This window comes from Heterocephalus glaber, unplaced genomic scaffold (assembly GCF_053883595.1).
Source record: "Heterocephalus glaber isolate CG9 unplaced genomic scaffold, H.glaber_assembly_v1.0 deba00001509, whole genome shotgun sequence".
NCBI classification, from domain to species: Eukaryota; Metazoa; Chordata; class Mammalia; order Rodentia; family Bathyergidae; genus Heterocephalus; species Heterocephalus glaber.
Genome location: NW_028258325.1, coordinates 6,426,640 through 6,447,449, shown reverse-complemented (window position 1 = coordinate 6,447,449; position 20,810 = coordinate 6,426,640). Strand labels below are relative to the sequence as shown.

Below are 20,810 nucleotides of genomic sequence, written 5' to 3'. Positions count from 1 at the left end.
TGCATATTAACTATCCAGAGAAATGGGTTTATTTTGGTATATTCATAAATGCACATAACATACTTTATTTTAACCCCCCATTACCCCCTTTTCCTGTTCCTCCACTCTCCCTTGGTCCCCTTCTTCTTCTCTAATAATCTCCCTTCAACATTTCTATCATTGCTCTCTTTTTTATTTCTTCTTTTTTTCTTTTTTCCTTTTAGAGATCCCACATATGAGAGAAAAGGTAACATTTTCCTTTCTGAGTCTGGCTTATTTCATTTAACATTACAGTTACCATTTCCATTCATTGTCCTGAAAGAGACACAATTTCTTTTCTCTTTATGGCTGCAAAATGTTCTGTTGTGTTTATAAACCACATTTTTTATCTGTTCCTCTGTTGATGGCACCTAGGCTGTTTCCACAGTTTCACTGTTGTGCTTTGCACTGTAATAAACATGGATATGCACTATCTGTCTAGGATGCTATGCTTAATTCTTTTGGGAATACATTGAAAATTGCTATAGTTGGATCAAATGTCAGCTCTGTTTTTAGGTTTTTGAGGAATCTCCATACTGATTTCCACAGTGACTCTACTAATTTACATTCTTACCAGCACTGTAAAAGGGATCCTTTCATCCCACATCCTCACTAGCATTTATTATTTTCTGCATTCTTGATAGTAGTCATTCTGACTGGGATGATCTGGAATTACAATGTAGTTTTGATTCACACTTTTGTAATGATTATAGATATTGAACATTTTTCATACACTCATTGATCATTTGTATTTCTTCTGAGAAATATCTGTTCAATTTATTTGCCCTTTTATTGACCTTTTATTTGGTTTTGTCATGTTGAGATACAGTCTAGATATTAATCTTCTCTCAAAGGGTAGCTGGCAAATATTTTATCCTATTTTGTTGGCCATCTCTTCACTCTATTGGTTCTTTCCTTTGCAGTGCAGACATTTTTAAATTTGATTACAGAGGTCACTGATTTATACCAGTATTGTGTCCTGAATAATGGTATAACCAACTTCCAGGGGGTTACCTCCACATGGGAACCACAGCTGTGAGTCGTTCTATCAAGATACCTACCTGTCCTTTGGGGAACCTGTCCAGCTTGGAAGCCATTGGCTAAGGCTGAGAAACCATAAACCATTTTCAACTCAGCCAATTTCTGGTACACAAAGAGGACACCCAGGTTAAGGGCTCACACTGCCCCTCACTAAAAACAGCCTTCTTGGTTGTGCTTCAATGACAGCCTTAATGCAGTCACTGTCCTCTTCTGGAAGATCTTCCAGCTCTGTTTTCAGAACTTTACATGGTGCCCACATCCTCAGCCTCTCTGTTTCTTCTGTGACTGTTGGCTATGGCATCTCAGGAATTCCCACTGAGTTCAGCAGGAGGCACTAGTTTATCTCGACCTCCAAGATACACCCTGGGTGACAGATTAATCCATGCTCTGCTCTGGGGAACTTGTCCAAGAATTAAGTCATATATCATAAGAATGTGCTCTAAGCCAATTAATTTGTGCTTATTTTTGCACGCAATGTCCAAGACCCACAGTCCAGGTCTTCCAAGAAGCAGAAATCAAGAGATCAAGACAGAATTAGGTACATAAAATGTTCTTCTGGTATGCACGGAACCTGAAGGCAGTAATGCAGGGGTGCCCTCTCCATGCAGAGGCAAGAAGAGAGGTGCACAGTGCAGTACTGGAACAGTCTTGTCCAGGCTAATGGGGAGACTTGGAAGGAAGATTTAGTGGCCTGACTTAGTATTCTGCCATATTCAACAATCAAATGTCAACAGACCAGGAAAACATAACTATGATATAATTCAAGGGTCCCAACCCCCAGATACACTTGGTACTGAATATGCCTGGGTACCCCTAAATCAGGGGTCTCCAGAACCCCTGGTACTTGCCCATGGCCTGTTAGAAACTGTGCACACAGCAGGAGGTGAGCAGCAGGCACACAAGGAGAGCCTCATCTGTATTTACGGCTGCTCCCCATCACTGACACAGAGCTCCACCTCCAGTCAGACCAGCAGTCAACAGATTCCCATAGGAACATGAACCCTATTGTAAACTGAATGTGTGAAGGTAGTGTGCTCATTAGGAGAACCTACTGTAACAACAACAGGGACAAAGCACACGATGTAATGATAGTAATAAAAATAAATGCACAGGAAACAAAAAGTGTAATGTGTTATCACAACTTAATGTAACATCCTTGAAACAACCCCCACCCATGTCTGGGTTGTAGAAAAATTGTCTTCCACAAGACTGGTCCCTGGTGCCAAAAAAAGTTGAGAGCTGATAGCCTACATCAGGATGCATGACAAAGCAGAGGCACCTGGCGGTTTCATCAGCTTTCTCCTCATAGCCTTGTCTCATGAAGGGAAGACAGAACAGCACATTCCCAGGGCTGCCATGCTTGCCAGATATTAATGCTCTTTCAATTTGACTTGAACTGACAACCTCTCTGGACACAATTTGATTTTCCTTTTCTTCTTTAGCCTCTACTACTTCTTACACACTATTCTCAGGATAGTAAATGAGAAGAGCATCCTGTTAGATCTGCAGGCAATAGGTAGAGGCCTTATTGATAGTTTTGCAAAGGATCCTTGACAGGACATGTATGGTGAGTGCATTTGTCAATTTGATCATATTTTACACACACACACACAGAGTGCTGGAAATAACTGAGATCACAAAGAGAGTTGCTGGTGCAGAGCTTCACCAAGAAATCACAGCCCATCCATCCACTCACCATAGGTGATTTTCAGACTCACAGTTGTAAGGGCTTTGGGACTTGGAGTTTTCTATTTACTTTTGAGAAATATCTAGTCACTAAGCGTTTTGTCTACAAACACATGATCTAAAAGGGAACTAATGAAAAGCAATGTGCTGTAGTCTAGCTGGCTCTTAAAGTTGACCTATAGATCTAATTTGTAAATTCTCCCAAGGACTGAGATCCACTTATCAACCTCTTTGTCAACTATTCAGTTAGAATAGTGCAGCTTTCCCCATAGTTTGAATATCATTAACTGTTCCTGGGGAAATGTCCAGGAAACAACATTCAAACAGGTTTCTCATCTACAGGATTCTTGGAATCTTTCTTAATGATTCTTGTGATGCCCAGGACAAGAGGATATAAGCAGCATTAGGTCAGCATATTTCTCCATAACAATGTCCTTCCACGGGGCAACATTTAGCACTGAGCTTGCAGCAAGGTGTGGCTAATGCTGGAAGAGATTCCATAACTGCTTCTAACTTCTGTATAAGATTTAGTCTTTCTGGTGTTCCATGGGGTGAACCGGAAAGATGACTCTAAGTCTGACTTGTCCAGTCATCCCTCACGGACAGAGAAAAGCTGCATATCCATCTATCATGAGCCTTAAGAGGGGAGGCAACCTCACCATTCCACAGCAGATGAGAATACGGAGCTAGAGGCGTCCATTTACCGGTGGCCATCCCTGGACATGTTTCTGGTCAGGAATAAGTGCATAAATTAAAAGAAAGCACTTAGAAGCAATTAGAGCAACTGGAAATAGTCAAGCACATGATCAGAGAGCTCCTCTCATTTTAATTGTACTCTATGAAAAGAAATTGGGGTAAAACTAAAACCAGAACCTTTTCTCTTTCACAGATAGCTCAAGAGAAACTGCTATATATTCCACTGAATCCCTACTCTGTGAGGATTTTAAATATTAGATAACACAATGTGTTTCCTTTTCTATATTTGAAAACTCCTTCCAAGAGCTTTCCTATGTGTTGACTATTTGGACGTGGGTATCATGAAACAGATGGTATATGTTCTCTTCCACATGCTGTGGGCTCACTGCTCTGCACACAGGAAAATAGCACCCCAGGAGAGATGAGGATGTGTCAGCAGGCCAGTGCTCCTCCTTCTACCTTGTCTATTTTAGTTTACCTGTCCTTAAATACGTTTTGTTTTCTCCCATTTCCCAGGGTAGGGTTCCTTTCCCTGTCCCCAGTGTTTGCTACCTCATGCTTTGCTTTAGCCTACCCTGCTTATGGCTTCCACTTAAGAAGTCTTGCCATAGTTCTGCTCTTTGCTGATTTTTGTGTGTTGTTTGTTGATTTAATTTGACTTTGGTCAGAAGGAAATTATGACAAATCAGCGCTAAGTTCAACACAGGCCTTGAGATGGTTCAAGAATTATGGACAAAAGTGACTACTATGATACAATAGGCTGAAAAGACCAGGAGACTAGTCTAGGAGACTAGACATTGATAATGAAAAGCAGATTGAAGCTAGAGGAAGTATGTCAAGTAAAGGATAAGTCCACTTGAAAATGCCTCTTCTGGCAGGAGACCAGAGTCCAGGGTTGTCCATGGGAGGTTGCTCCGGACTCAGGCAGCTTCTGGTCCACAGAACTGGCTCTGCTCTCAGCTATGTCTCAATCCAGTTCCCATGGAAGTGTACTCCACAGCTCACACTTGGGATTGCAGGCTCCTGTTTTCCTCTTTGAGTTCAGTTCAGGAAATGGTGCCAGGTTATCTGTCTCCTGTGTCTCATTCTATTTGTCTGTGAGAGAGCTGCTTCTATTGCTAGTCTAATGGTTTTGTGGATATAAAATGAAGTCTGAGGAATCATTGTCCTTCATATGAACATAATGTAGCTTGCTTAATGTTTTTAGGGTGGGGTGTGCCCAGTTATGCATGATGAGTTATAAAGACACCACAGATTTTATGTTTTGAAGTGGCCTCAGTGTCCGTTAACCTATACCAGAAGTCCAAAAAAGCCAAAGACAAGAGAAAGACAAAATGCCAAATGATGAAGATGCAAATCTACAGAATAAATCTGCTCTTGTCAGAATTTCAGGCTCTACCAAGAGAGATGGCAAGCTTTGATTGTGTGTTCATAATAAAAGTGTTTTGGGCAAATATTTTCCACAGGTACCAGGTATGTTTGTGGAAGTGTTCAGGAAAAGCACAGAGAATGGGGCTCCTCTCAACTGAGTGGGAATTTTCTTTTCTGATTCTTCATCCAGCCATCCAACACCCCCATGCTCGTCAACCCAAATATCCCTCTCTCTACCCTCCCATCCATCCATCCATCCATCCACTCACCCAGCTCTCTTTTCATGTGTAGAGATGTACGTTCATCCACCCACCCACCCATCCTCCATCTGTCCACCTGTCAGTCCATCCATCCATCCCTCCATCCATCCACATGTGGTCATTTTCCAGGCTCTTCTTTTCATCATTATTATAGGTACCCTCATGTTATCCTTACATATTTACAGATGTAAGGGGGTATAGTGGAAAACATTTAAATTGCTTTTAAAAAATAAATTTAATTTCTATTTGAGACCCTATTTCCTTCTCTAGTGAAGGAAATTTCACCTCCATCAATTCAAAATATGCTCAAGAATGCTTCAGAATTTTCTTGGTCAGTTTAGAATTTCCTGCCTGCCCTTAATTATGTCTCTGGGTTGATTTTTAACTTTGAACTTCAGGGCATTAGGTCCTGTCAGTTATATTGACATCCACTCTGACACCTCCAGCTTTGTCCATATCCCTGCTGGTCCTAGGCATGGGTCCATCGTGGTCCTTCTTAACTCTCCCTAGGACTCAGTGAACTTGCTTTCTCACCTGTGGTTTGCTCATAACAATAATTCAGGTGGACTTTGGTCATTACACTATCAAATACGTCCTATATTTTATGTGTCAGTGCTTTTCCACTGTGCCTCTCATACATCCTAAAATTTAGGAAGAATCTCATTTAGATCTCATTAAAAGACCCAACCTGCCTGTGTCGATAGTTTATATTTTCTGCTCCTCTCTCTCTCTGTCTCTGTCTCTCTCTCTCTCTCTCTCTCTCTCTCTCTCTCTCTCTCTCTCTCTCTCTCTCTCTCTCTCTCTGTCTCTCTCTCCCCACCCTCTTTTCTCTCTTGGCCATGACAGCTTTACCAAATTTAGGATGAGAAAAGTAACTCCTTCTCCTCAAGCTTTCATCATAGTCTATCAGCTGCAGTGTGCACTTTATACTCCACAGCTTTGGGTGTTGATGAAAATCCAAAATGAACAAAAATTTTTAGAAAAAAACCTTGACTTCCAAAATTACTATTTATACCTTGGGCTTCAGAAGACTACTTAGTAAAGGAAAACTTGCTTGTTTACTGTTTACAGGTATGTGGTCAGGTGTGTTTGTGTTTCTACAAAAACAACCCCCTTTACCTGAAGTCCAGTTGCCCAGCAGTGCAGTACCATGTGGAACTATAGGGGTGAGGAGGGGCCACCTTAATTAATATCTCAACATATCACCTGGGGTTGGCAATGCATGGAGCCTTCTTCACCTCCCACTGCCCTTCACATGTGCTTTGTGTTCCTGTTTTATCTCATCACACTCATATCCACTGAAACCTGCAAAGTTGCTCTTAGATTCCATGATGTTAAGCCAAGTTTCATGGACTCTAAATGCCTTTGCCTACATGGAAAACTCCTGTGCATTGTTCCAAAGCCAGCTCCAGAATTTTCCTCTTTGAACACATCTTTAGAATTCTAAAGTAAAGTGAATCCTTACCATTGAAGCCTGGATTTTGAATGCACAATGTGTTTAGGACTTAATACAGCAGTCAGTATATAACATACTCAGAAAGTAGGGGAAAATGTGAATGGAAAGAAGAAAGGAAAGTTTCTGCACAAGAAAGAGGAGTGACAAGAAGAAACACAGTTTTGTTTTATACCTATGTGACTGAAGACTTAGTGGATAATGGAATTCTCACATTTGCTTCTTGCCTATATCATACCAACCATTGTTCTCCATACTTTAGATTATTTCATTGTGTATGACGGTTTTATGCTACCCATTTCACAGAATGCCAAGCTACAGAGAATTTAAACACCTTGTCCATGATTCTTTATCCACAGTGGTAGAACCAAGGTGGGGATCCAAAGAGCCTCAATCCTGGAGTTCATATCCTTGCTTATGATGCTTTATCCTTGGTACCTGCTGTCAATACTCTAGTGGCCGATCTGCTGAGTGTTGCTTCCTATGAGCTCCTCTGTGATGTCCCCTTGCCGTGGACCACATTCACTTCTCCCAGTCTAAGACTCTTCTTGTTGGATATTCCCTTTATTTAGTTTTGAAAATACAAGATCTGGTATCAGGAAACGCAAGTGGAGCCATCCTTACAATTTTATTTTATCTTTGGTGAGTTATTTAAGCACTTAAAGGCAGGTAGTTTTAAATGCAGTTTGTTGTGAAGATCAAAGGAAGTAATTATGCGAAGTGCTTCAGAAATGGCTGGTTTCAATCCCATCCTCCACCAAGACGCTGGCAGTGGTGATGGAAGAGAGCCAATTCCTATGTGCTCCAAATGCTTCTGGTTTTAAAAGTCTGCAATTTCACCTTTAACTTTGGGTTGGTTAAACTCTCTGCTACCACAATGGCTGCAAAGAGAAATGAAGTTGATGGAAAAAGAGTTTTGGAACACTAGCATTTACCAAATTGAATTCCACAACTACTCCCATCAGCTTCTGCAAAATAGGCAACATGTCCTGGCCCTGCCTTCAAACTACAGGGATGTGGAATTTTTGTTTTTATTTTTTTCCTCAAATTCATGTCCTGGCTGAAAAAAATCTGGGGAATATCTGTGCTGCAGTGTGTCCACATCCATGTCCACGTGTGTAGCAGCAAGACTGGCCTGTCCAAGTCCTGTTCTCAGCACCCTGCGTCTCAGGAGAACACTTAACTTCTAGCAGGCACTGTTGGGAATGGGCTCCGGAGCTGGGCATACTGGAACTTATTTCTGTGTAAAATAATCTCCAAGGTGGTGAAGAAATCATGCCTTCTAACATGTGAGATTCTAACAGAATCTCTCTTTAAATATCAAACAGTGTCTGTTGTTACATGGAATGTGCTTCTCTGGGGAACAAAAGTTGGAGCACATGTGGCTCCCAGAACATGGGAACCAGACCATACTAAAAGAAACTCCATGTGCAAGGTCAGCTACAGCCATAATGAGCTGACTGTTGAGATTCTGAGAGGGGGTACGGAGGGGCACAGAGTTAGGGGTGTGCCACCTGCCTTAGATGCATGTGCTCTCTCACCATTTAGTTCATCTAGAAGGATCAGGATATTGCATGAGCCACATGGCCATTGACAAAGCCTCAGAACTCAAAGAATCTTGTTTAACTAACCTAAGCCCGTTGCCTCATCAATAGAAGAAGAGCAGTAAATGGAAAATAATCAGAGCTTCCTGCCAGATCTTGAGTTCTAGACATGCAACCAGTGTTGTTGTCTTCTTATGCCCTTTCGTGTAAATTTGAAGAATCTGTTGTATGTATATTTTCCACTGTTTTATAGAGTCATGTGCCTAAGGAATGTATTCCTAAGCAAAATAAAGAATGAAAATATTATCCCAGAAAAAATATGATTAGCTAAATATAGCTCAGTAAGGTAGTACCAAAGCTAAATCATGCTTAAAATGATTATTCATGATAAGCTATAGCATCCAAAGCAGAATTGTGCTCAAGGCTACTGTATATTCAATAGAAAAAATGAAAAATAGAAAAATAATGGGAACCCTGAAATAAATTTTGTAATATAGATACTTGAAATGATGAATACTCTTAGAATTTTCTTTTGTTTATTGAGACAGAGTCATAGTTGATTTCATAGATGATTAGACATTACTTTAAATATTGAAGAGCTATTTGAAACACTCAAAAACAGGAAAAAATGACATTGCTTTTAAAAATATGAAGTAAGGCTGATTATTTTCTGTTCACTACAATAGATTTCACTCAATACATTTTCAACACAGTAGGAAAAAGAGTTGCTTTTCATTATACTCTGTTAATAGTAGAGGATGTGTTTTTTATTTTACAGGGACCGTCTGTTCTGTCACGCAGTGAGTCCATTTTGTTTCTAGAGGACTCAAAATGGCTTTTTCATTACAAAAGAAAATGGCTAAAGACCAGGGACTGTTAGCCACCTACCTCTTTGCTCCTGGGAAAAACACTGCAGTTGGTGGTTTCCCTTGTTGTCTGTGAAACTCAGGTTAACACTGACTATGATTGAGTTGTAAACACAGAGGAGACAGTCCCCACTGAGCATGCAGGATGTTGTGGTGAGCTGATTCTTTCTGAACAGCCACTTGCTGCCATTCGCTCTACACAAGTCCATGTTTAACTACCAGGATTGCTCATGGTGACCTAAGTGCAAAAGGAAGTAAACAATGAGACACCCCCATGCCTCCTGAAAGGAAATAATCTCAGAAGTAATGCCAAAGATGCCATGGTTTACTGTTACTTTGTGGTCCACAATCATTTCTTACCAGCAACCATACAGACTACAGGAGGAGGGAACAGTAGGTTTGCTTGGAATCTTGCAAATCATTAGCTCTCTGAGTCAACTTGGATACAAGTAATCCTTTCAATGTGTCTCTACCTGTAAAACAGGAGCGCACCACTAGGAGGCCTAGGGCTTGGGTTAATTGGAGGGCCATCAATGGAAGAAGCTGAAGAAGTCTTAAGATAGGAAGTGCTCAAAAAGTATGCATTGACGATAATTAGACACAGCAATATGGCAGCAGCTGCTGTGTGTTCAGGGAGAAAAAGCAAGGAAATGGTAAGAAGAAAGGATGGAAGGAAAGGGAGGATGAAAGAGGAAGAAGGAAGAGAAATAAAGAGAAAGGAAAGCAAACATGTTAGAAAGAAGGATGCTGTATACTTTCTCCTGGAGGCTGCCTCTGACCACACCCTCATTCGGAGACTTCTGAGCCTTGAGTGGCCAGTGTCTGTCATCAAGTCCACAGGCTGGTGCTCAGGATGTGGACTTGTGCCTTGAGTGCTTCATAGCAGGCAGTTCAGGGAAAGTGGGCCACGTCTGCTTCCTCAGGAACTGAGGGGCATGAGAGCCTTGGTGGAGGAGTAGACTCTCCAGAGGATGCACACAGGAAGCACTGATTCACTCTCTTCATGCCCTTTAGTACTTTGATCCCCTGGAAGACCAAAATGTTCTGTGTGTTCTTCTCTTACGTGTGGACAGGGGCCTTGCCTAATTTGAAAGTTGGTTGGAAGGATCAGCCAAAACCATTTAACTTTTGTATAACTTCCAAGGTATTATCCACACAAGAGTGTTTGCTGAATTGTGGGCCCAAAAAAGACAAGCTAGATTTTTTGCAGATACAATGAAGATATAAGGTCGTTACTGATATAACAAGATGGGCTCCCCCTGGGAACTCTCAGGCGGATTCTCAATCCAATCTGCCTGACTTTCTCATAAGAAGATCCAGACACAAGAGAAACTAGGAAGAGGCAAAGAAGAAGCTACCAAAGAAGCATGATTCTGCCAAGACCTTGGGCTGGGACGTTCAGACTCCACAACTCTAAGACAACAATTGTCTCTTGCTTTCAGCCACCCAGTCTGTGGCACTGTGATGGCTAATACAGCTCATAAAGCTAACACAGCCTGTGTATGGCTGCGTTGTTTGCTCCCTCCCTTCCCCTATTATGTCTAGAAATGTCCTGAGTCCTTGTACTCCAGGCATCACGCAAGTGGGAGTAAAACAGTAATGCTAACTGGGACTGGTGGGTACTGCGAGGTGCCAGATACTGCCTGTCCTAGGTGAGTCATTCAAAACAGTGCCATGAGATTATTACTCTTTCTATTCTTAAGTTATAAATGAGTAAATTGACATCACATTGAGTTTTTATATCTTGCCCTCGGTCACACAGTTAGTGACCAGCAGAGTCAGAATTGGAACCCAGGCCCCTAAGAACAATACACTTAGCCAATCCCTGCACACAGTCTCTCACAATGAATTATACAAAGGCCCTGAGAGTCAGGGGCTCACAGTATAAAACCAGGAAAACAAAGTACTTTATTAATTCAGAATTTTTGAAGATAAAGGTAGCATTCAATACAGGGGGCTCTGGAGACTTCCTGGAGAAGGTGATGGATGGGAGAATACAGACGGACATGGAGGAGAAGGGACACACGAGATGCCCAGCCTTGTGCGGGACATCAGCGAGGAAAGCAGATAGGAGCTTCCCTGGATCACCAGGACCCTCAGGTTGGAGGTGTCAGAGGGAGAGCTGGGATGGTCCTGGGTTCACATCACTGGGGTGTCGCATAGGCAGAAGGAGGATAGGTTTTGAATTTGGAGATCTGGGTTTGAATAAAGTCTTCATTTGGTGCTTTTAGTTTGTTTAGTCTTCAGGACTTGTCTCCCAGGTTCTGGCTACTGTCACCCAGGTCTGAGGTATTCATTCGTTCATTGATTTACCCATTGATTCATCAATTCAATAAACTCTTACTGAGCCCTCGCTCTGTGCCAAGTCTTGCTTTCAATGATGGAGACAGAGAGGAGCAAGCATGCCAGCATCCCTCTGTCTCGGTGCTTATGTTCCTGAATGAGAACAAATGGTAAACAAGCACAGGCTGCCACAGGAGGATTCTGTAGAGAGAGGGCCACAAGGAGACAACAAAAACTAGGTCTCAGGATGAAGCGAGACAATGAATGGGAGATGACGCCATTGATAGAGGAGCTGAGAGTCCTCTCTGGGAGGCGGCATTCGAGTTGAGACCTGAAGGACGAGCTTGGCCATTCATGCTGGGATTTAATGCAAAAGCATCCTAGAAAGAGGAAGCCACAGGTCCAGAGCCCTTAGAAAGAAGCAAGCTTGGCATTTTCAAGAAGCGAAAAGGAAAAGCCAGTGTGGCTAACGTGTCATGAAAGATGGGTGTGATAGGAAGGAAACCGGATCACAGAGGGAGAAGAGGCGCGAGGTCCCAGGGCTGCTGCTCTTGCTGGGAGTTTGTACTTTCCAGCGCGGCCAACGGGGAGGCCCTCAGGGATTGGGAAAGGGCCAGCGTTGTTGTCAGATTCACATTTTCTCGAGTTCTCTGCATTGGTAACTGCCTGGGCACAATCAGGAAATAATATCACTGAGCGTCCTTGACCTTTCTCACAAGGCTAGAATTAAGCATTTGGGGTACGGGGATTAAACCCAGGACCTTTGGACTGAGCTACGCCACCATCCCTTTTTATTTGATTTATTTTTAAAATTTTGAGTTTTCAGTAGGTTGCTAAGTTGCTCAGGATGAGCTCAAATTTGTAATCTCCCTGCCTCCACCTCTCAGCTTTCGAGACTACAGATTGACTCATTCTTACAGGAGTAAGAGTGGCCAAGTGGGCTAAGTGTTTGTATGATGTTGGAAGCCCCTTGTCACATGGACCTTCTGGGGCAGAGGATGGGATCATCACATCCAAAGAAGGCAGCAGTCACTCTCTTAGACTTTCACTCCCCTTGCTAGAAGAGTGTGGCTTAGTAAAAACTATTAATTTGGTTGCAGATGTTGTGTGCTTGCTTGCTCCTTTCCCTAGAACTGGATTTAGTTAGCACTCAACAAAGACATGTGCCCTGCTATTGTCCTTGGGTCTTAAGTGAATCTCTCCCTCAACTGCCCTCTTGTGCTTTTCCCTTTTATTGACTACAGTTTGCTGAGTCCTATATCTTTAACCAAGTTCTTCCCAGTCTCCAGGCAGGGTTGTCCCCAAAGCCATGGCATTTGTTCCCCTCAGGTTATGATGATGTCCACCAGGTTGGACACCATGTTGGCTGTTACTTAGAGATGGATGCTCGCCACATTCCACAGCCCACAATTTCTGTGTCTTCCTTGGCACTTTATCTTTTCTTCCAGCCCTCTTGCCTCCCACCTTCCAGGATGCTTTTATATTCTTGGTCCTTCCTCACATCCCAGATCATTAATGCTAACCCACCTGGGCTTTATTTTCCCATTATCTTGATGAATACAGATGTGTAATGATTGCCCTGACTCTTTGACTTAGAAGAAAAAATCTTCCTAAGTTGTTTTTGTTTTTGTTTTTTTCGGTACCAGGAATCAAACTTAGGACCTTGTGCTTGCCATGCAGGTGCAGCGCCACTGAGCTAAATCCCCAGCCCCTAAGTTTTTTATTTTAATATTCCCTAGGTCATCTTGCATTTTTAATTTTTTTACAAGAATCTTCAAAGAAAGAGTCTTCCAGACAATGAGCTTTTAAGTTTTGGCTGTTTTTTCTCCACTCATTAGGAAAAACAATAACAAAACAAATGAACCAAAAATCCCATCAAAATACTTGACATCTACCTAATCACTCCCAAAGAAGGGGGAGATTCTCAGGTGGACAATTAATTAATTCCAAAGTGATCCCTTCATTAATAGCTGCAATAAATGGTTAATGAGTATCATTGCTTCTTTGTCTTACCTAAGAAAGTTCAGGTAATTCATGTAGCAAGGGAGAGCAGCTCCCTGAGCAGAAACTGACCCATTTGCCCCCAAAATACTTCATGATATGGATGAAGAGCTCATAAGAGGCAATGATTTAACACCAGCAACCTTTCTCTTTGCTAAGTAAAACTGATATCTGAAAGATGAATGTTGGTCCCTGAGCCATGTATCTGTGAAAGATACTTCTTTTAAAGAGGAAAGAAACCATTCAAAAATGTAAACCAAACTCTGGTTTCCTGAGCATTTACATAAATCAATATATATCAAATGGCATTCTATTATCTGAAAAAGGAACATCTTATTCCGGGAAAATACAGTGGCAGATGATATGTATAAGTATGGCTTTACATATCACTTCTTTGCTTACTCATCCAAAAGATGGAAATATTTATATTCAACAAGGAAAAAGAATATGATGGTTTTAATGCAGAAAGTAAATACATCTGAAAACAGAGTGAACAGCAGAAGGAATTATTTGCCTTACAGTCATACCTTGCTACTGGACTGCTTTAAAACTCATTGAATTTGTTACTTTGACATGAAAATTTTGTCCTGGAATTGTCCTTAGCTTGTTATTTGACACACAAGCTAGACCTCTTCAATGTCAATTACCTTGTGACACACCACCCTTTCCAGCCAAAACATTTGTTTAGTTCTTGTTGTTTTTGAGTACAAAAGAACCAATTAACAAGTACTGAGGTACCATTGAATTTGGACTAGGATCCAAAACTTATCCCTGTGCATGAAACATTTAGATAATTGAGTTAGAAGTCCCCTGCCTCTTATACCCTACCAACCTTTGTCTACTCATTTTATTTCTTAAATATCTCTCAGATCTATCATCCCCTTTATTGCAACCACACTACCAATTCCTGAGTTCACTCTTCCTTAGACCAAGGGGAATGAACTTGGTGCTTTAATATTTGCGTAAAAATTTCCCCCAAAAGATTAGAAGATGAGGCATTGTTGGATTCAATATTGCGATAGGGCTGGTATCATTCCACTTTACCAAAAAAGTAATATTTTAAAAGCACACCATCCACAGTCACCAGCATTTTTTAAAAAAACAAATAATACATGTAATGATGGAAAAAATTCAAGTGACAATTTCAAAATGCAGTCCTTTCAATTGAATGCATTGAGTCTGACTAAATAAAATAAATCTGCATTGTCTTTTCCACTCCCTTCCTGCCAGAAGCTGTGGAGAGTGCCTCACATTGGCGCAGACTCTCACAAAGCCTTAGATTTTCAATCTTTTAGTTGTAGCCCCAGAACTGCTTTCCCAACTCAGTTTTCTCACCGGAGTCTTCTTTCTGACTTCAGTCAAAGTAATCTTCCCAAATATGCAATCTATTCACTTGTTTAAAATCTCCTTCAGCTTCCCATTATCCTCAGAACAGAGTGGATTCTCTTTCCTAAGACAAATTTTAAAAATCCCGGCTCTGTTTTTTCTGATAGGTTCTTGGTCAGTCTTTTTCAAGACTGCACTTAGGATACTCCTGTAGAATCAGACCATCTTCCTCCTAAACAAGCAAGCTGTTACTTTTGCAAATACCAATTTTGCTACCTGTTCCTAAAAAAGTTCTTACCTGACTTTCACAACTCAAATGAAAGGCAATCTGCTTTGCACCAGCTTCCCAGGCTGCATCTTTACTGATTCATTCAACAAAAATCATTAATCCTCTGCTGTATATCAGGCACTGTGGCAGTAAGGACCAGCAGAGACAGCAGACTCCTTGCCCTGTGGAACTTGCTTTCTTAAGTGTCTTTACACTGAGCTACCACTGTGTCTCAGATTCTATTTTATCCTAGTGTGAAACCATGTGTTTTATCTCTCCCACCCAAACCCTTTTAAGGATATAAAGAAGTTCTACTAATGGGTAACAAAGGGTGATGTAGTATATAAACCAGCACTATTCCTGACACACTGAAATCTTTGACTACCCCAATTATAGAATGTGTCACTACTTATTGGACTTTCCCAGGAAATATGTATGCATGGTACCTAGCACATGGCATGGACATGGTTGGCTAGCAAAAGCATGTTGACTGGTTTAACAAATGAATGAAAGACAAATACTCACAGCTCCTTGTTTAACTTTGCATGAGTGGACACTGGTGTGTTCCCACAATAAATCCTCCATTAATGGTAAGAACTGTGTTATAGGTTATGAGAAAAAAATCACAATTCAAACTGGATTAAGGGAGAAACAGATGAATGTACCTGGAAACTCAAGAGGATTAATTTCAAGTATGGCTGGATACAGATAATATAATATATAATTCTCTCTCTCCTTTCTCCTGCTTAGCCTTTCTTCAACAAATTATCTCCATGTAGAGATGAGATGGTTTCCCAGCAATTCTGTTTCTTTGATTATTACAGTGTATCAGCCTAGAGAGACAAAATCTTTATGAAGAATTTCAGATAAAGTTTTAAAGAGGACTTTGATTGCCTCAGTTTGAGTAACTTGTTTGCTCTGAAAAACACCGGTAAGAAAACATTAGCTAATGCTTACACAGCACATATTTTGTACCAAGATTTGCCCTAGGACTTTTGTATGGCTTCTTGGCTTTGATTCTCTCAGTGACCTTACATACCAAGGGCTGTGGCTTCTGAGCCTCCCGCAATTATTGAGATGCTTCCAGAGTGGGAAGGAAATGATTTCCAAAGGAAAAAATGCTGGGGAGGAAAGAGAAGTTGTACTCCATCCCTCCAAAATAATCAGATACTAGTTTAATCCAAATATTCTGCAGGGTGCTGATTCATGAGTCCCTCTGAGATTATTAATGAAGGAGGACACATGATTAAGATCATGATGTCCCCACTCTGGAAGGCTCCTTTATGCCCTATTCCATAAACATAAGGAGACAGCAAGCTCCAAGGCTGAGGCTCTGCGGCTCCGGGGCTCTGGGGTCAGAAGCCAGCTGCTGGAGTCCAGATCGGCCATTTGCCCACTGTGAGATGGAAGCTAAGATAATCATCCTCCTCATGTCTGTTCTCTCTTCCATAGGATGGGGATAATTAAAAGGTCAGTGTGAGAAGGAGTGAGAGAATGCATATAAACTATTAAGCACCATGCAACTCCAAGTGCTTATTCAAAAGAAAACAGAATGATAGCTGTTGTTAGGGCCAGATTCACGAATTCAGATGACCTGCAGGGTCATACAAAACCTGGTTTTTAGAAGACACTCTTGCTTGGTTTCATATACACATTTTACCTTCTTCAAATTCTTGATAATTTTATATCTGAATTTGTTTTGTAAGTGATGCCCCATGGGACAACAGAGCATGTACTTTGCAAGATTGGTGGTCACTGAAACAGAATATCTGCCACCCACAACTTAAAAAAGAAGTTTATTTTGGTTCACTAGTTTTAGAGGATTCAGTCCATGGTCTGCTGTCTCTAAGGTAGAAGTGGCATGGTGGAAGGTATGGCAGAGGAGAGCTGCTCACCTCATGGCACCCAGAGAGCAGAGAGAGAGAAGGGAGGAGCCAGGGACAAAGATAGAGGCTTCCGGGTCACACCCCCTATGACCCATCTCCAACCAGTCCCACCTGCTCACAGCGCATTCTGCTATGAACTCATCAATCATCCTCCATCATCCATTCACCTTCCACACACGTGAGAGTTTTGTGGGACATTTTATATATATATACCATAGCACACATGCACACTGGAGATAACTATAATCCTACCATTTCTTGTCCCCCACTCCCATAAAGCATTGCAAATTTCCATCAGCACAGAACTCTGGGACAGTGACCTCACATGAAGTTAAATGAGACTCATCCAATAGTAGGATAAGTGGGTGACTCTGCTTGATTGGGTACAGATGCTGGCAGCTCTGAGGCTCTGCTTTCTTTCCAAAGCAGAACTTGCTTCAAACACAGAAATAAGAAAATCTCATGAAAAAAACACACAAGACCAACAAACCTTATCATACCGTTTCCTATTATTGTTAATTCTATTGGGCAATCACGCTGCAAATGATGATGCTGGAGGAAAGAGACCCTGCATCCTGATTGTTTCTCTGCTAGTTCTGCCATGTTTCTCAGTAAGCTAAGGCAGAGATTGCTGTTGAATAGGCCCAAATAAGGAATTGAGAGAAAACAGGTGGGTTCCTTTTGTGCATGATTTTTACTGTTGTAGTAGAAATTCATATGTATGTAGGAATTATAAAATAGAAATTATGCAACTGTAGCAATTCTGAAGGTGAAATGAATGCCCTGGTAGCTACATATTTAAAATTGACACTGCACAACATGAAGACGAATGGGAAAACTCACGCTAATCATTTAAATTTTAATCTTTCTGCATTGAAAATGACATCCAATAGCAATTAAAAATATGACAAATTGAAAGAGAAACACCATAAAAGAGAAGGATTTAATTTGAGTTTATTGGCTCCTTTTTCCTACATTTGAAACAAGGGAGTTCATCATTTTTATTTTTTACAGGGCCTCAAAGCTTATGTACCTGACTTGGGTTGTTGTAATTATTATTTTCTCCTGTGAATGAATCTAGGTCTGTCTAAATGCCCTTGTCTCCAGGAAGGCTGCCTTGACTGGTCAGAATCTATCTCACTATTTCTGTCTCGCTGTCTCTCTGTCTCTCTGTCTTTCTCTCTGCCCCTCTTTATCTCTTTCTCCTGTAAATTTTTATTCGATTTCCACCTTAGCACAACCCCCAGTGTTATTTGTATATGCACCCCTCTTACCTAGCAGGCTGTGAACTCCTTGGGCTTTGGAATCTGAGCCTTAATTCTCAGCCACGCTGTCAGCCCACACCAGCTGTCAGTTGCTGCTTTCAGAACAGAATCACTGGCATCCTCAGGAACTGCTTGTCCAGATGTGAATTTCTCTCCAAGGATTCACCTGAATACTGCACTTTGATCAAATTCAACTTAATGTCCCAGAAACGTGGTAGCATCGCTTTCTCACAGGAACTTTCTTCCACATTTTGATGTGCATCTTTTGATCCCAGGCAACCTGGAAGGGATGGTAGCTTCATCGGCTGCCCTAGAGTGGATCTCCTTTCCTGGGGACAGTGAAGGGACTGCTTCCCCTCTCAGCCCAGCTGCCTCAGTCTGGGCCCTGTCTTCCTCAGAACAGGCTTGGGTTTGGTACATCCCCAGAAGGCGAGGGTGGGAGGCCCTCTTCCTTTTCACAGGAGGGGGACAGCTGGCTGCCAAGAATAGAGTGTCTGATCTTGGAGCTATAACTCACCTGCTTCCTGCTGGAGGGGTCCTTGAAGTCAGGACTGACTCCCCTGTCCTGGGAGCAGAGGATGCTGACACATGAGGAATCCCATTGTCCTTGGACTGAACACTCCTCAGTGTGGCCTTGGGCCCACTATGACTTGGCTCTGGCCTCCCTTGCCATCACCCCATACCTAACCCATGCCCTGGTGCCAGACATCTGAGCCTTCCGAGCACATTCTCTGGGCACAGTCCAGCCCTGCTGGTACAGACCCCCGTGCTTGGGGTGCCCTTGTACCCCAAACCACTGCACCCCAGCACACCCCCAAACCACCCTTCACCTCTCGGGGAACTCTTACTTTAGGTCTCATTCTCAGCATAAAATGTAATTATTCATCTGGGAATATAGAAGAACCTTTTCCAAACCAATGCAACATGAAAACAATCATGTTGGGATAAAACAGAAGATGCAAAAGCATGAGCACCAAATACAACTAAAGGAAATTGTAGGTACATGATAAGGATGTTGTTTGTCCTTATCAGAAGATGTAGGGCAAAAATACCAAACAAAAATACAGCAGACATAAAAATAAAAGTACATTTTTCCTAAGCACCACACACAATTGAAAAGCAAAGGATAACATAACTTTAGTCGATTCATCAAATGATATAAATATTCTCAGCTTAAAAAGGTCTCAGACAACTGATTAAGAACAACACTCCCATAGAAACAACAGGAAAGAGTAATTCACAAAAGAAGAAATTCAATAAATGTTTTAAAAGTTTTATTTTAGAAGCTATCAAAGAAATGAAACTGAGGGGCCAGGGATGTAGCTTGGTGGTGCCATGCCTGCTTGGCAAACACAAGGTCCTGAGTTTGATTCCCAGTACCACAAAGAAAAAAAAAGAAACAACTTTGCTATTTTTTTCTACTGTCCACTTGATAAAGACTTTTAAATAACATTATGGTAGATTGCTGTTCAGCAATAATTGTTCCACTTCTGTCTTCTTGACTTTGGGTTAACCATGTGATAGCCTTGGTGTCATGGTAGGTGAATTATGTTTCCACATCCCCTCACCTGGGCTTGGTCATGTGACTTGCTTAAACCAAGCTCAATATTGTTTGAGCTTTGTCTTAGCATGTGTATACATGGTAAGAGTTTCTCCCCTGAAGACCCATCTTTTATTATATGAAGAACAAACTTTGGATGTCTGTTTGTTCAGAAAAGATGACAGAGAGAAGCAGATCTATAATTTGGAGCTAAGCCCAGCCTAGAACAGCTCAACTCCAGCCAACACATAGACAAGTGAATGAGAAATTAATTTTATTACTATAAGGTGTGCAATTGGAATTGAAGGTGGTTTGTTGCACAGCATAATAAACAGAAAAGCTAACTGAAGCAATTCTTGCTATCAGAGGAAATGTCAAGAAATATTTAACCATTGCAGTAGAAGAACCAAGAAGCTTAGCAGAAAGAAAGAGGGAGAGAGGGAATATGAAAGAATAAATAAGAGGGATAGGCGAGAGAGGAAGAGAACAGAAGAGAATATCATAGTGAAGTGCTTTAATATTGAAAAGCTATGTCTAAAATAATTGTAACTCAGACACAAGAAGTCCAATCAAAACCAAATAATCAAGCAAAGGGATAAAATGGAAGCTAGAGCCCTGGTACTACATTTATCAGATGGACAATGTTGATGCTCATGAAGATGCCATCTTGAAGTCATGCTAAGATGAAAACGTTCCTCAGGCTTGATTAAAATTAACTTAGTCCTACATCTCAGAAGAAGAAACTGAGACTCAGAAGTTCTATGGTTTGCCACAGTTGGAGGCACTTGGCTGATTTGCAAGAGGGTCTTCTGTTCTCATATTTTGCATCGCTGGTACAAAATACCCAACATCCACAAGTTAAAGGAGGAAAGGTTTATTTTGGCTCACAGTGTGTAGAGGTTTCACTTCATAGTCACTTGGTTCCGAGGCAGGGTGGCATGGAAGAGGAGAAACAGTCCATGGATGGCAGACAGGAAGCAGAGAGAGGTGGAGGGAGGCAGTGAGAGATATACACCCCCAGGCCACGCCCACAATGCCCCACCCCCTCCCACCATGCTTTACCTCCCAACCTCACACCAAACTATCAGTCCTTCAGTAGACTGATCCAGTGTTGAGTATCACACACCTACGATCCAGTCACCTCCCAAAAGCCCCAAGTATGAGCGCATGAGGTTTTTGGGGGACCTCTGGATACAAACCATAACACCTACCTTTGGGGGTCATCCTTCAGCATTACACATGCACCCAGCTGTCTGAGTTTGTCCCTATCATTTATCAACTGGATTTCCTGAGAGCATCCAGCTTG

General features: G+C 41.7%; 1 long non-coding RNA gene across 1 annotated transcript; it reads right to left on the bottom strand.

Annotated features, from left to right (window-relative positions):
- Window positions 1–5,805: 5,805 nt before the first annotated feature.
- LOC110349669 (uncharacterized) lies at window positions 5,806–15,015 on the bottom strand. Its single transcript, XR_002395822.2, has 3 exons — window positions 14,844–15,015; window positions 8,958–9,173; window positions 5,806–7,406 (listed from the first exon to the last, which is right to left on the bottom strand). It is a non-coding gene; the product is annotated as an uncharacterized LOC110349669 (long non-coding RNA).
- Between the last annotated feature and the right edge of the window lie 5,795 nt (window positions 15,016–20,810).